The 14,736-nt window shown below is 40.9% G+C and overlaps 1 protein-coding gene across 3 annotated transcripts in view; it reads right to left on the bottom strand.

Annotated features, from left to right (window-relative positions):
* LYST (lysosomal trafficking regulator) overlaps nt 1–14,262 on the bottom strand; it is a 193,302-nt gene extending 179,040 nt beyond the window's left edge. For 2 of the 3 annotated variants that reach the window (XM_004620365.2, XM_055146687.1), the window contains exon 1: nt 14,189–14,262. The gene's annotated coding sequence lies outside the window, so the exon portion shown is untranslated. The remainder of the gene's footprint in view (nt 1–14,188) is intronic. The other variant, XM_055146685.1, reaches the window with a different exon arrangement.
* Between the last annotated feature and the right edge of the window lie 474 nt (nt 14,263–14,736).

Here is a 14,736-nt window from a genome sequence, read left to right as displayed (position 1 = left end):
GGAGATTTTAAAAAAGAAAGAAAGCAAATTTTGATTTAAAAAAAAAATTGTAAAAGCTTTTACACCTCAAAAAAAAAAAGTGAACAGGATACAAAGACAGTCTACAGAATGGGAAAGGATATTCATCCTTATCCTTCTGATAAGATGTACAAGGCACTGGCTGAACAAGAAAAAAAACATCCAATCCCCTCAGAAAATGGGGCAATGAAATGAACAGAAACTTTCTCAAAGAAGAAATTCGAATGGCCAAAAGACACATGAAAAAATGCTCTTCAGGGGCTGGAGCTATAGCATAATGGGTAGGGCATTTGCCTTGCACTTGGCCAACCCAGTTTAATTCCCAGCATCCCATATGGTCCCCCAAGCACCGCCAGGAGTAATTCCTGAGTACATGAGATGAGCCAGGAGTAACCCCTGATCATGCCAAGAGTGACCCAAAAAGAAAAAAAAATGCTCTTCATCACTAATCATTAGGGAGATGCAGATCAAAACAATGAGATATCATCTCACACCACAGAGATGGCACACATCTAAAAGAACAAGAGCAACCAGTGCTAGTGTGGATGTGAGGAGAAAGGGACTCTCCTTCACTGTTGGTGGGAATGCCAACTGGTCCAGCCTTTTTGGAAAACAATATGGACGTTTCTTAAAAAACTAGAAATTAAGATCTCATTTGGACCAGCAATATCATTCCTGGGAATACACCTTGGGAGCCCAAAAACACACAGCACAAACACCATCTGCATTCCTTTGTTCATTACAGCACTATTCACCATATCCAGAATCTGGAAACAACCTGAGTGCCCAATAACAAATGAATGAATAAGGAAACTATGGGACATCTATACAATGGAATACTGTGCAGCTGTTAGAAAAAATGAAGTAATGAAATCTGCCTATAAGTGGATAGACATGCTGAGTGAAATGAGTCAAAAAAAGAGAGACAGATATAGAATGACAGTATTCACTTATGGTATACATAAAAATATATATATACAAGAAGTCTGTGTGGGGCTGAGGGTAGGTAAGATAGAGAAGAGACTAATATGACAATAACAGCAGGGAACTATCACGCTGGACAGATCCGAGTGTTAAAAAGTAGGTAAAGGTATATTCCTGATAACTTTTCAGTATCAATATTGCAAATTGATACACAATACCCAAAAGGAGAGGGACACACACACACAGAGACAGAGAGAGAGAGGAACAGAGAGGGAGAGGGAGAGATGGAGGGAAAGAGAAGGAGAGAGGGAGAGAAAAAGAAAAGCGTCTGCCATAGAGGCAGGCAGGAGATGAGGGGTGATGGGAAGGAACTTGGGGAAACTGGTATGCTGGGAAATGTGCACTGGTGGAGGGATGGGTGTTGCGATATTGTATGACTGAAATCTAATCATGAACAGCTTTGTAAGGGTCTATCTCACAGTGATTCAATAAAAAAGTAAAAACATTAAAAAAACTTATGAAAAAAATTTTAAACACTTAATATTCAAATTCTTGGGTCTGGAGCAATAGCACAGCAGGTAGGGCACTTGCCTTGCACGCGGCCCACCCGGGTTTGATTCCCAGCATCCCATATGGTCCCCTGAGCACCACCAGAGGTGATTCCTGAGTGTAGAGCCAGGAGTAACCCTGGGCATCGCCAAGTGTGACCCAAAAAGCAAAAAAAAAAAAAAATTCTTTAGGAATTCTTTTCACAGCTATAGGAGTCTTTCCTCCTTTCCACAACAAATACAAAACGGTGACATGGAGTGAGGGGAACTAAGTGACACCAAAATATCTTAGCAATTTTTTTTTCTTAAAGACAAAAGAATAAGCTTTAAATCTTGAGTGTTTATTCTTCTGACATTAAATATAATTCTGAGTATCATTTCAGAGTTCTTCAAGGTGTGTTGTCATCATGATGGGTTTTTATATCTTCTAGGAACCAAAAGCACAGCTTAGTCTTATTTTAAGAACAAAAAAAATCAAAATAATATCTGTAACACCATAATGGTCAGTAGTCTTTAACATATTTTTCACGTGGTAAAGAACTGAATAACATCTTTTAGAAATACTGAATAGATATTTACAAGTTCTAAAGTATAGACAAATCAAGTTTCCTCTTATTCAAAATTCTTACAATGAAAACTTGCTTCCCTTCGAAGAAATACACTAGTTGAGGCAGTAAATCATAGACAAAAGTGTTTATTAATATAAATACTTCACATTAAGAAAGATAATAGTGAAATCAAATTGAGATTCAGCTGCTTAACCTGCAGCTCTCTAACCATTCATAAAGATGAATACCCAGCATTCATAGGGACTGGAGGAATAGAGAACAAAAACAACAAAGGCAATATATATTTACTCTGAGTAAACACATTTCAAATTCAACCTACAATTTTTTTTTCCGCATAGCGCAATGGATATCATATATCACTGTGATCTAAATGTAGACGTGCTTTTTTTTTTTTGGTTTGGGTTTGTTTTTTTTTTCCATTACAAAACCAAACACTAGTTTCCTCTATGTATAAGGCATCTTTGGGCTACAGGTTTACTTGATCAAAAATGCATTAAAATGTTCAAGAAGTTACTGATATAGCAGGAGGAACAACAGATGGAAAGTTAAGAGACTTTTTTTGGAGGGTGGGAGACTTACATCCAGCAGTGCTCACTGTTTATTCTTGGCTTTGCACTCACTGCAATCCTGGTGGGGTTTGGGGTACCAATTTGGGGTGCTGGGAATTCAACCTGGGTCAACTACAAACAAGGCAAGCACTCTACCTACTTACTATCACTCCAGCCCTAAATAAAAGTCAAGAGACTACGGTTTTGTTTTACCTCATACATATTCGATATGCCAAAAACAGTAACAACAAGTCTTACAATGGAGATATTACTGGTGCCTGCTCGAGCAAATCGATGAACAACAGGATGTCAGTGCTACAGTCCTACAGTGCTACTCTCTTAAGTCTTTAAGTAAAGACCTTAACTTTTTTTATCCCATCCTTACATAAATTTAAAAAGCAAAACAAAATTAGATGATTTCTACTTTTGAAGGTTGTATCAGTTTTAAATACATACGTATTAAAAAATAAATATCTTAGGACTATAAACATTAAGAAATATAGTAAACATCAGGATCAAGTTAAACTACACATGGGCTGGAGTGATAGCACAGTGGGTAGGGCGTTTGCCTTGCACATAGCCGACCCAGGTTCGAATCCCAGCATCCCATATCCACCGCCAGGGGTAATTCCTGAGTGCATGAGCCAGGAGTGACCCCTGTACATCGTCGGGTGTGACCCAAAAAGCAAAAAAAAAAAAAAAGATTAAAACTACATATTATAAATGTTTCTCTAAATTGTGCATAATCAGCTTTTGTGAAAATTATTAGAATCTGATCTTTTACAAATAAGTCATTAAAAATAACATTTTAATAGTGCAAAATTATAAGCAAAAAAAAAAAAAGATTAAAACTACATATTATAAATGTTTCTCTAAATTGTGCATAATCAGCTTTTGTGAAAATTATTAGAATCTGATCTTTTACAAATAAGTCATTAAAAATAACATTTTAATAGTGCAAAATTATAATTTTTGAACTATTCTCCAAAATATTTAAGAAGGCTAACAGAAAAAAAAATTTAGAACAGCTATCAGCACCAGTATCTTTAGAAACATCACTAAGAGGAAATCCAGAAAATGGCAAATGATTTTAATCTTTAATAAACTCTAAGCCATAATGCATTGACGATCCGGTAAAATTAACACAAGCAAATATTTAAAAAGTTATGTAAGAATAAGCTGATGGATAAAAGCAGCTGTTCTACAAGTTATTCCAGTAGAACCTCCTTTAACTATTGGCCAACACACACCGAATTTTGCACTTCAATGAATGAGTACCCAGAAGTAATAACAATGAATGCATTTTATGAACTGATAAATGTGTTTTGTTGTCCTTTCAAATATGCAGCAGAATTACAATTAGAGAGGAAATCTTCTTTACCATTGTTTTCATACTCATCCAAACTCCATACAATTACACTGCTGAAATAATACATATGCAATTATGATTATTAATCTCACATCAAAGGAACAAAGACAAGTGATGCTACAGAACTAAAATTAATTCTACTGTAGTGAATCATGTGACCATATCCATTTAGATGGGAGTGATCAAACCCAGGGACTCTTGCATGCTAAGCAGACTCTGTGATTGAGCCCTGACCTTGACCCCTGATCAGGGAAACTTTAAAGAAAAGAGAAAAAGGAAAATATTATCATTGCCATTTAAAATTATGCTAAAACATGTATGTAGTGTAGTTTTACTTACTGTAAACTAATATAAATTACTAAGAAAAAAAAAAGGTAAATTCAGCCAAGAATCAAACATCACCACTACAAAATTTAATTATATTTAATCAGAAAATATTTCTAACATACACAATTAACTTTTTAAAAAGATAGGACTGGAGTGATAGTACAGTGGGTAGAGCATTTGCCTTGCATGCAGCCAACCTGAGTTCAATTCCCAGCATCCCCTATGGTCCCCAGAGCACCACCAGGAGTAATTCCTGAGTGAAGAAGAGCCAGGAGTAACCCCAGTGCATTGCTGGGTGTGACCCAAAAAGACAAAAGAGAGAGAGAGAGAGAGAGAAAGGGAGGGGGAGGGAGAGAGAGAGAGAGAGAGAGAGAGAGAGAGAGAGGGAGAGAGAGAGAGAGAGAAAGGGAGAGGGAGGGAGGGAGGGGAGAGAGAGAGAGAGAGAGAGAGAGAGAGAGAGAGAGAGAGAGAGAGAGAGAGAGAGAGAGAGAGAGAGAGAGAGCATGCAGCTAATCTGGGTAATCCTCCGAGCCCATCATAAGTTTTGATCCTTGAGCACAGAGAGAGCCAGGAGAAAGCCCTGAGCACCACCTAGAAAGGCACCCTCCCAAATAAACAAAGTGCCTTGGAATGGGAGAGCACCTGGAGACAATGGCAGAGGGAAGTTGACACTAAATAATGTACACCTAAAACTCAGCTATAAATAACTTTGTAAATTAAGGTGCCTTAATTTTAAAAAAATCAGTTAAGGACAAATTATCACAAAATATCAAACACATCACAATCTTGGGGGGGGGGGTAAAAGATGGGAAAAATATTCCAAAACATGAGCTTAAAAGTAGAGAAAAAAAAGTAGAATCCTAGAATTGGTTTACATTGTAGATATGTCTTTGTAATATTTCATCCAAATTAAGTATATATTTTCAATAAATACATCCTACCCCCTTTCCAGCTTCGGAAAGAGAATAGTTTATTTTACTAAATTTAAAATCTTCCTCTCACTTTCTCCCTTTCAATGACAACAAAATTAAGACATTATAATGAGAAATTGGTATGACTTCTGGCTTACTTTTAATTTTTAACCTCTTCTCCATTTGCATCTTCACTGTTCAAAAGAATGTTTTTAAATTCCTATTGACACCTCTTCTTTGAACTATGAAAGAGGTAGAAGTCGTCTTCTCACCTCGCCTCTTTCTGCACAGCAATCTGGCCTTTGCCCGAATTGCTGAAACTGCTGGGGCCAAGAGCAACAATAATTTTGTAAATGCAAAATCCAACCTAGTGGATGTGTTCCAGTTCTTATCTTATTTGACCTCTCTTAAGAATATGAAGCATATGGAAATATAAAGCATTCATATCCTACCCCCCTCCCCACCGCCACCACTACTACCACCTTCTTTCCCTTTGTTGCAATGACTAGAGGTCACACACATTTGAGTGCAATGCTCACATGCTTGGTGTGGCAGAACTCACCTGGGGTCACACAATTTAGCTTTGAGCACATTTAGTTGTGTTGCGCTGGAGATCACACACTTGGGTGTGCAGCCAGAACAAACAGCAGTGCCATCAAACTGTCAAGAATTGCATTCAGCATGTGGGGTGGTGCCAGAGACTGAAGTCATGACTTCATGCCAGCAAAGCAGACGCTCTCCTTCTGAGCTGTATCTCTCTGGCCCTGATCAAGGTCTCAGTCTCAAGTCTCTTTGTTAGCTCCTTAGTGTGCCAAAAGATTCTCTCCTCACTTCTTCCTTTGGATTCTCTTTAGGTGATCGCATCCATTTCTAAGGTTTCAAATAACACCTCTCTGTTAATGGCTTCTAAATATCCTTCTAGAGATGAACCTGGAACTTCAAATTTCCAAACCTTTATGTAATAAGGTGTATCCAAAACATTTCAAGGCAGTATCATGGGTCTAGAAAGAATCATCTCAGCTAAATAGAATTTAAGGCTCAATCCATTGTCAATATCCACAACCCCTCTTCAAGGAAATAGCTCCTCCAGTTGCCTATCACTAATCACTAGTAAGACTAAACATCTCAATTTGTCCAGAACTATCCTGGGTTATGTATGCTGTCCTAGAGTAGTTGTTAATGACAGGAAAACTCTGTCAGACAACTCCTGTTTATGTATGCTGTCCTAGAGTAGTTAATGACAGGAGAACTCTGTCAGATAACTCCTGTCCTTCCTCCATACAAGTTTTTCATTCTGGGGGTTTCATTATTTATAAAGAACAACTAATCCCAACATACTCACTTAGAGCCCTTTTTGCTTCTTTCTTTGTTAATGGTCCCTATTTTATAAAAAGCTAGCATGTCTTAGTAGTTTGACATAAAAGCTTTAAGAAAAGACTCACGTATTTCCTAGCTGAATGCCTGGGAAAATTATTCAATCTCATTGAATCTTAGTTCCTCATCTCTATACACCTCACAGTATCATTGAAATATAAGTATGAATAACCAATGAAACTCATTTTATACGAAAAGCAAAAGCAACTAGCACTCAGTGTTAAATAATTTGTATCTTTTAATAATATCACTATTGTTGCAATTATAATTAGCACTGTTAAACTTGGTTACCAACTATCATCCATTAGTTATAAGGATATAAGGAGTTCTTATCATCACCTACAACTATTCCAACTTGAAGCTCTTAAACTTAGGACTTTCATAACACATATGCCTATTTTCCACCTATAGTAGTTTTTACTTTCATGAATCATACAGGTTACTGATAGTCTTGGTAAGTCTTCATCCCTTCATACTCCACAGTTAATTGGTCATATCTTGGTTGGCCATTTTTGTTACAGTGTATAGTTAGGATTCAGTCCTATAATTAGAAACCTTATTACCATTCTCAATTCCTTGACTTCTCATTATCCCTGTCCCCAAACCCCTCCAGGTAAGTTCTCCATCATATTTTTCTCTTTCAATATCCAGGTTCAATCTTAACAATTTGCTATCTGCACTGTTATGGGGAGATAACAACTGCTGCAGAAGCTGCACCTGACTCACCTCTTTCTACATTTGTAATGTCAAGATTTAAAGTGCTAAATTGGTTTCTTAAATATTTATCGCTATTTAGTAACTTGATCCCTTGTCCCTGGTGAGTCCCTTTTCCAATTACAATACTACAATTTCCTTTTTCCCTTTTAGGGCATTTGCCTTGCACATGGCTGACCCGGGTTCAATTCCTCTGCCCCTCTTGGAAGGCCCAGCAAGCTACCGAAAGTATCTCCCCCACATGGCAGAGCCTGGCAAGCTACCCGTGGCATATTCGATATGCCAAAAATAGTAACAACAAGTCTTACAATGGAGACGTTATACTGGTGCCCACTCAAGCAAATCAATGAGCAACGGGATGACAGTGATACAGTGACAGTGAAGTGCATAAGTGGGAATGCATATTATAAAATGTGTACACTTACATAGATTAATATTTTTTCTTTGGGAGAGTGGTCATGAAGATTAGTGAAATATGATTTGTTCTCAGGAAAACAGTTCTTCAGGATTGGATAGTACAGAGAGGAAGGAGCTTGCCTTGCATAAGGGTAACATGCATGCAGCAGACCCCAGTTCAACACCACATGACTTCCCCCACCTCCCTGAGTGGAGATCCAGGGCGAGCTCTGAGCATGCCAGATGTGGCTCAAAAAAAAAGAAATTTTGGGATTGGGGAGGGTGGGAGGGACGCTGGGTTTACGGGTGGTGGAGAATGGGCACTGGTGAAGGGATGGGTTCCCGAACTTTGTATGAGGGAAGTATAAGCACAAAAGTGTATAAATCTGTAACTGTACCCTCACGGTGACTCTCTAGTTAAAAATAAATAAATTTAAAAAAAAAAAGAAATAAAAAAACAATCAGTTCTGGGGTTTAGTAATTGGTGCTTTCTTTTCTAATCACAAATAATGATTCATCTGTCTGGCAATCTGGTCTATTATTATTCTAGGAATCAAGCATCTAGATATTCAATGTATATAGCTGAACATCTATATAAATGTAAATTGGGGAACTTCACTTTAAAAAGTATGGGCCCAAAGCAATAGTATAGTGGGTAGGACACTTGCCTTTGCATGCAGCCAACTCAGGTTCAATCCCCAACACCGATCAAACCCCTGAACCAGCCAGTGGTGATTCCTAAGCACAGAGCCAGGAGTAAGCCCTGAGCACTGTCACGTATGAGCCAATGGGAGAAAATAAAGTCCAGCATAAGATCCAGCCCTTTAGAGAAAATAACATGAACACTTCTCAAAAATATAGGAATTGAACTTCCATGTGACCCAGCAATCTCACTTCTTGGCATCTATTTCAAGGATCCCAAAACTCTATGCAGAAAAGACATATTGTGAATAATTCTTCTCTGTTCATTGAAGCATTATTCACAATAGCCACAGCATCCAGGAGCAAATGACTGAATAAAAAAAGCTATGGTTCATATAGATAATGGTACACTACTCAGCTATAAGAAAAGTCGAAATCATGACATTTGCAGTACTTGGGTTAATCTGTAGAGTATCATACTGGGTGAAGTTAGGAGAGGAGAGACATAGGATGATCTCACTTCTATGTGGGATATAAATAAATAGGGCAGAGATACAACAGATGCACAAAGGAAACCAAAACTGAGAACTGGTTTCCAGTAGGCAGCTCACCATAGGAAAGAAAAGAGAGATGAAGAGTGGTAGACACTGGGATGATGGTAGAGGGAGATGAACACTCTGGGAGAGTGCTGGAATTTTTATGTATAAAATCATTATCAATAACACTTTTGTTATTTATTAAAATAATTTTTTAAAGATTTTAAATTGCAATTTTAAAAAGTCATATATACATATTCTAAATTTGAAATCCATAATTATTCCTGGGGTCAGAGAGACAGCACAGGAGATCAGGCTCTTGCTTTGCACATAACAGACACCTATTTGGTCCCCAACATCACATTTGGTTCCCTAAGCACTATCAGGGTTCACCCCTGATCACAGAGCTCAGAGCACAGCCTCTAATCTAACAGTTTTAAATATTTTCAGGATATATGTTCATTTTTTAAAGTCTATTTTAAAAATTAACTTACTGTTGGCACGGGTGTGGGGAGAAAGGGACTCTCCTTCACTGCTGATGGGAATGCCTACTGCCTTAGCCCTTTTGGAAAACCATATGAACTACTCTCAAAAAATTAGAAATTGAGTTCCCATTTGACCCAGTAATACCACTCCTGGGAATATATCCCGGAGAGGCAAAAAGGTATAGTAGAAATGACATCTGCATTTGTATGTTCATTGCAGCACAGTTTACAATAGCCAAAATCTGGAAAAAAACCGGAGTGCCCACAAACTGATCACTGGTTAAAGAAACTTTGGTACATCTACACAACAGAAAACTATGCAGCTGTTAGAAAAGATGAAGTCATGAAATTTGCATATAAGTGGATAGACATGAAAAGTATCATGTTAAGTGAAATAAGTCAGAAAGAGAGAGACAGACAGAAAGATCACACTCATCTGTGGAATATAAAGTAACAGAATGGGAGACTAACACCCAAGTGTAGTAAAGATAAGAGCCAGAAGGTCTGCCCCACAGCTTGGAAACTGGCCTCACATGCTCAGGGAAAAGCAGATGAGATAGAGAAAGGAACACCAAGTGGAAGAAGTTGGGAGGACCCATTCGGGTTGAAAGATTCGGCTTGAAAGTAGACTATAGACCGAACATGATGGCCACTCATTGCAAACTATAACACCCAAAAGGAGAGAGAACAAAAGGGAATGCTCTGCCTCAGAGACAGGGTGGGGTGGTGGGGAATGGGGTGGGGTAGTGGGAGGGATACTGGGAACACTGGTGGAGGAGAAGGAGCACTGGTGGAGGGATAGGGAAATGATCACTGTATGACTGAAATGCAAACATGAAAGTTCATATGTTTGTGACTGTACCTCATGGTGATTCACTAATAAAACATAAAAAATTAAATAAAATAAAATGGATTAAAAATTAACTTACTACTGGGCTCTTATTGTAAGGGAAATAATTTAAATTCTATGAGCCTGAGGTATTTTTGATACATCCTACAGGTCAAATAGTTCTACTGTTCTAAATAATGCTTAATCTAATTTAAAAGACCTCCATTAACACAGAGGAGAAGCAGAACATGGACCACTTTCATATGTGGATTATTTGGAACTCAAATAGTCTAAAGGAAAACTTTTCCTTCTCCTTGAATTTACATATATATATATATATATACATTAAAACGCTATTAAGAGATAACTTACTTTTTTTTTTGACAAAGCAAGATAGCTTTTATTGAAACTTATTTAGAAAGATGTGAGGGGAGGAAAAAAGGAAAAGTGTATGTTCAAGAGAGAAAATGGGCTTCGCCAGAGTGGAAATAGGCAAGCAAAGAAACACAGAGACAAGCATGAGATACATGTTCAAATGATAACTGTGGGCTTGAAAAGCAAACCTATAAGAGGTATTTTAAAAATAGCTATCACATGACATGGCAAACATCTAATTACCCAATCTCTGTTCTTCTTAACCTCACATACATTACCCTCATTTTTGAAATGGCAGGCCCCTATCCTATTCCTTAGCTCAACAAAGTACACAACTACCAGAATTACCACTGAATCGCCCATCTTTGGGCTTTCATCACTACAAAATTAAGTTTATTTTTCTCCTATTAATCTGATTAATGTCAATTTGTTTATTAGGCCAGTCAGCCAAACAAGCTCAAGGGGCAGAAGGAAACATTTTTTGGCCCTTATAAACCTATGTATTCCAAGTCTTCATTCATAAAACAGAAGAATTAGGCTAATCCCAGCATTATTAGTAATGAAATAAACATATAAGTCATTTACATAATGATTTCACAAATGGAAAAGTGAACCCACCTTTAGCAACAAGGTTTCTGGGGCTTAAAAGAACTCTTGATCTGAGAGCTGGGAATACACTAAGTAGCAGCACGTGCCTAGCAGGTGCAAAGCCATGAATGTAATCCCTAATGCCACATGCCCCTCAAAGTAACACCAGGACTGAATATCCCTGAATATTGCCCCTACAAAAAAAAAATTGTCTTAAACTTGAATTTAAACCGGGCACCTAAGTATTATTCAAAAAGAGATTAGTCAAATGAAGGTATTTAAGCTAAACAGAACAACAAACTAAAAAGGTACTTAGAAATTCTGGGTTACATAGCCTTATCTACAACTGAAACAGATGCTCCGTGTGCAAGCAAATAAAAAGAACTACATCTGGTAAAAAGAATAAAGAATAATGACTAGTTTGGTTTAACTTCTAAAAAAATGAGAAGTTTATAGAAGAAAATATTAAATTCCTATAATTGTAAGACCATGTAAAAAGAGTGCTCACTATAAAGTCACAAAAGTGTACTGCTACTATTCTCTAGGATGTTTAATTTTTTCTCCTAGCCAGTACCTAGCCTCCCTTCAAACTGTCTCATAAACTAAATCTCTCTTGGGGCCAGATAAATAGTATCATATTTAGTGTGTTTGCCATGCACACAGCAGTTCGATCACCTGCACCCCATGTGGTCCCCCTACACCTCTCAGGAATAATGTTTGAGCACACAGCCAGGACTAAGCTTTGTATACAACCAATGTGACCCCAAAACAAAGCAAATATATCATAATCCTAATCTCTGTACTTCTCTATCCATTTCTCTACTTGCTCAAGACAAAAATTCTGGCATACTTTAAGTCTCTTGTTGACGCTACTCCAATTTATTCAGAACTCAAACACTTCACTTCCGTTCTGATCAAAACTATATCATCTCTGGCCTGGATTATGGCAAGAGTAGTTGAGCTGGTATTCCTGCTTCTGCTCCTTACCTGCCCAGACTTTCCCACTAAATCTATTTTCTAGAGTAGACAGTCACCAGAGCGGCGCTTTTAAAAGGCAAATCTGATTATAATTCCCTTTTTTTCCCAAGGAATGTGTCCCCCTTTCAAAACGGAAGCAAATCCTTACAGGGCCTAATTCAATCTGATTTCCCATTCCTACTTTCCTGAATTCTCGTCTATTCTTTGTTTGCATCATCACAGGCAAGTCAGTCTCTCAGCTGTCCACAGACATGCCCAATACACTCGTGCCTTCAAGCTTTGCAAGTGCTGCTCCCTTTGCTCCACCCCCTTTCCTCAGCGGATTGCACATTACCCTCTTACATCCTTCTGGTTTGGGATCTCAGATGACATCTTCTAAGGAAGGAATTCCCTAGCCTTTAGTTAAAGTAACAACCCTCTCTTCCCCATTTCCGATCTGCCTCATCACTGCTTTTTTTCTCTAGAGCCCCTAATAGTATCTGACACGGCACATATTTTATTACCTGAGGACCTTTACCCTCCATCCCCCACTAGAACGAAGCTCAATGGAGGGTGTATTTATCTGCTTGGAAAATTCGCTAACATATAGCAGGTGCTGTTAATTAAATATATCTATATCTATAGTTTACAAATAGTTTGTAAAATAGTTTACAAATTGCTATCATGTAATTTTAACTCTGTAATAATTAACTTTCTCCTTATTACTCCCTCTTCTCCAATCACTGCCCTAACAATTCAGATGACTGCAAAGAGCGAACAGGAAAAAAAAAATTACAGGCTACTTGCAAAACTTTTTAAAACAGATAACCCCATGTTCATTAACTACACCTAGAAGCCAAGAACCCAGAGTCAACATCTTTATTAGCATAAGGTTTCTGGGTGTGGAAATTTAAAGGAACACAGCAGAACAGCTACGAATAGTGATAGGGGTGGGAGGGCAGTCCCATTCAGGGTGTCCGGATCAAGCGAGCAAACAAACCCCTGGAAAATGCAACCTAAACTCATTACGTAAGGACACATGGGTCTGAAGGAATAGAACTTGGACATAGCCGACACAGAAATCAACTCCCTGGAAAAAAAAAAAAAATTCCGCTTAAACAACAACAACCAAACCCCCCCCCCCCCAAAAAAAAAAAAAAAACCCTCATCAATTACCAAGTGCAGCCCCTGGACATGTACAGTAGGCTGAGCGGAGAGAGAATGTTTTGTTTTGCAGAACCCGATAAGAATCTGGGGCTGGGAAGCGTCTGCTAAGGCGTCCCTGAGCTAATCCCTCCGCTGCTCAACAGCCCGCTGGCCTCCCGACTGTGGCGCCCGGGTCATTTCCTGGGTCGTTTCCCACCGGCCTTAATCCCAACAGAAGCGAAAGGGCATCTCGGCCGAGGATGCCTGGGACTGACAGCAGATGGCTCGGAAGCCCCAGCCCGTAGAGTGTCTCCCCCTGGGGTGGGGACGGTGTCACAGCCAAAGACACATTTAGGACCTCCAAGGCTCACGGGGACGGTAGGTGGGCAAACCGCCCCCCCTGTCCCTCCCCGCAAAAAAAAAAAAAAAAACACAAAAAGCGACCTTCGGGGCGGGAGGGGGGGGTGTTGGGGAGGGAGGTGGCGGTGCCACCGTCACTCCCGCCGTCCACCGGCCGTCTGGGCCCGGCGACGTGGAGGGGGAGCTACGGCGCCCGGCAGTCACGACCACCCAAGAGCGGCAAATCGCCGCCAGCCGGCTCGACCTCCGCCCCTGGCGCGCCGGGAAATAAAGTTGGTGGCGGGTGGCCGCGAGGCGGCCGCGAAGGTCCGGAGGGGCCGGGCGGAGCTCCCGCCCGTGCCTCCGCGGGCTGTCACCGACGGCCCCAGCGCCGCGCGGACACTGGCCCGCGCCCGGGAGCGCGGGAGAGGAAGCCCCGGGCCGGCGCGCGGGGCTCAGTCCCCCGGCGCCCCGCGGCCCCCCGCCGCGGCTCGCTGCCACCACCCCTGACCCTCCTCTTTCCCGAGACCACTGACAGGATCCCCGAGCCCAAGCCGTCTTTGAAAGCGTCAGTCCCCACCAGCCGCCTTTACCTGGTCGGTGGCCGCCGCGCACTGCCGCCACACCGGGAGAATCCCGAGTCGTAGGCTCCGCCGTTGTCGCCCAGAACTCCCCACCCCCCGCCCCCTCAGGTAACCCAGGAAACCGGGATCACCGCCTCCTCCCTCCCAGCGTCCGGAGCCGGACCCGCTCCCTGCGCATGCGCGCGCGCCCAGTCGCGGCCGGCCGAAGCCCCGCCCGCCGCCGGGAAGCCAGCGCGGGCGTCGCAGGCGTGACGCGTGCTGCGGCCGAGCCAATCGGCGAGGGAGGGAGGCGGGCCGAACCGTGGGGCTCTAGGACCGTGGGGTTGGTGGTTGAGCACGGTACGCTGGGCACCCGGGCATCCTTGCCATTAAGCCAGGTGCCAAGATGCGATCTGCTCCCCTTCGGCGGAGGGAGCACTGAAAGGCGTGTAACACGTGCTCAGCATCCTCCTCCACCATTCAGCAGAGACTCTCCTCCTAACCCCCTCCCACATGTGGATCCAGAAGATGAAGATAAAAGCAATATATTGGGAAGGGATTGGAGAAGGGAAGGGGAT

The sequence above is a fragment of the Sorex araneus genome, chromosome 9 (genome assembly GCF_027595985.1).
Source record: "Sorex araneus isolate mSorAra2 chromosome 9, mSorAra2.pri, whole genome shotgun sequence".
Classification (NCBI taxonomy): Eukaryota; Metazoa; Chordata; class Mammalia; order Eulipotyphla; family Soricidae; genus Sorex; species Sorex araneus.
Note: the sequence above shows the minus strand (reverse complement) of the source record. Positions and strands in the feature narration are given on the sequence as shown.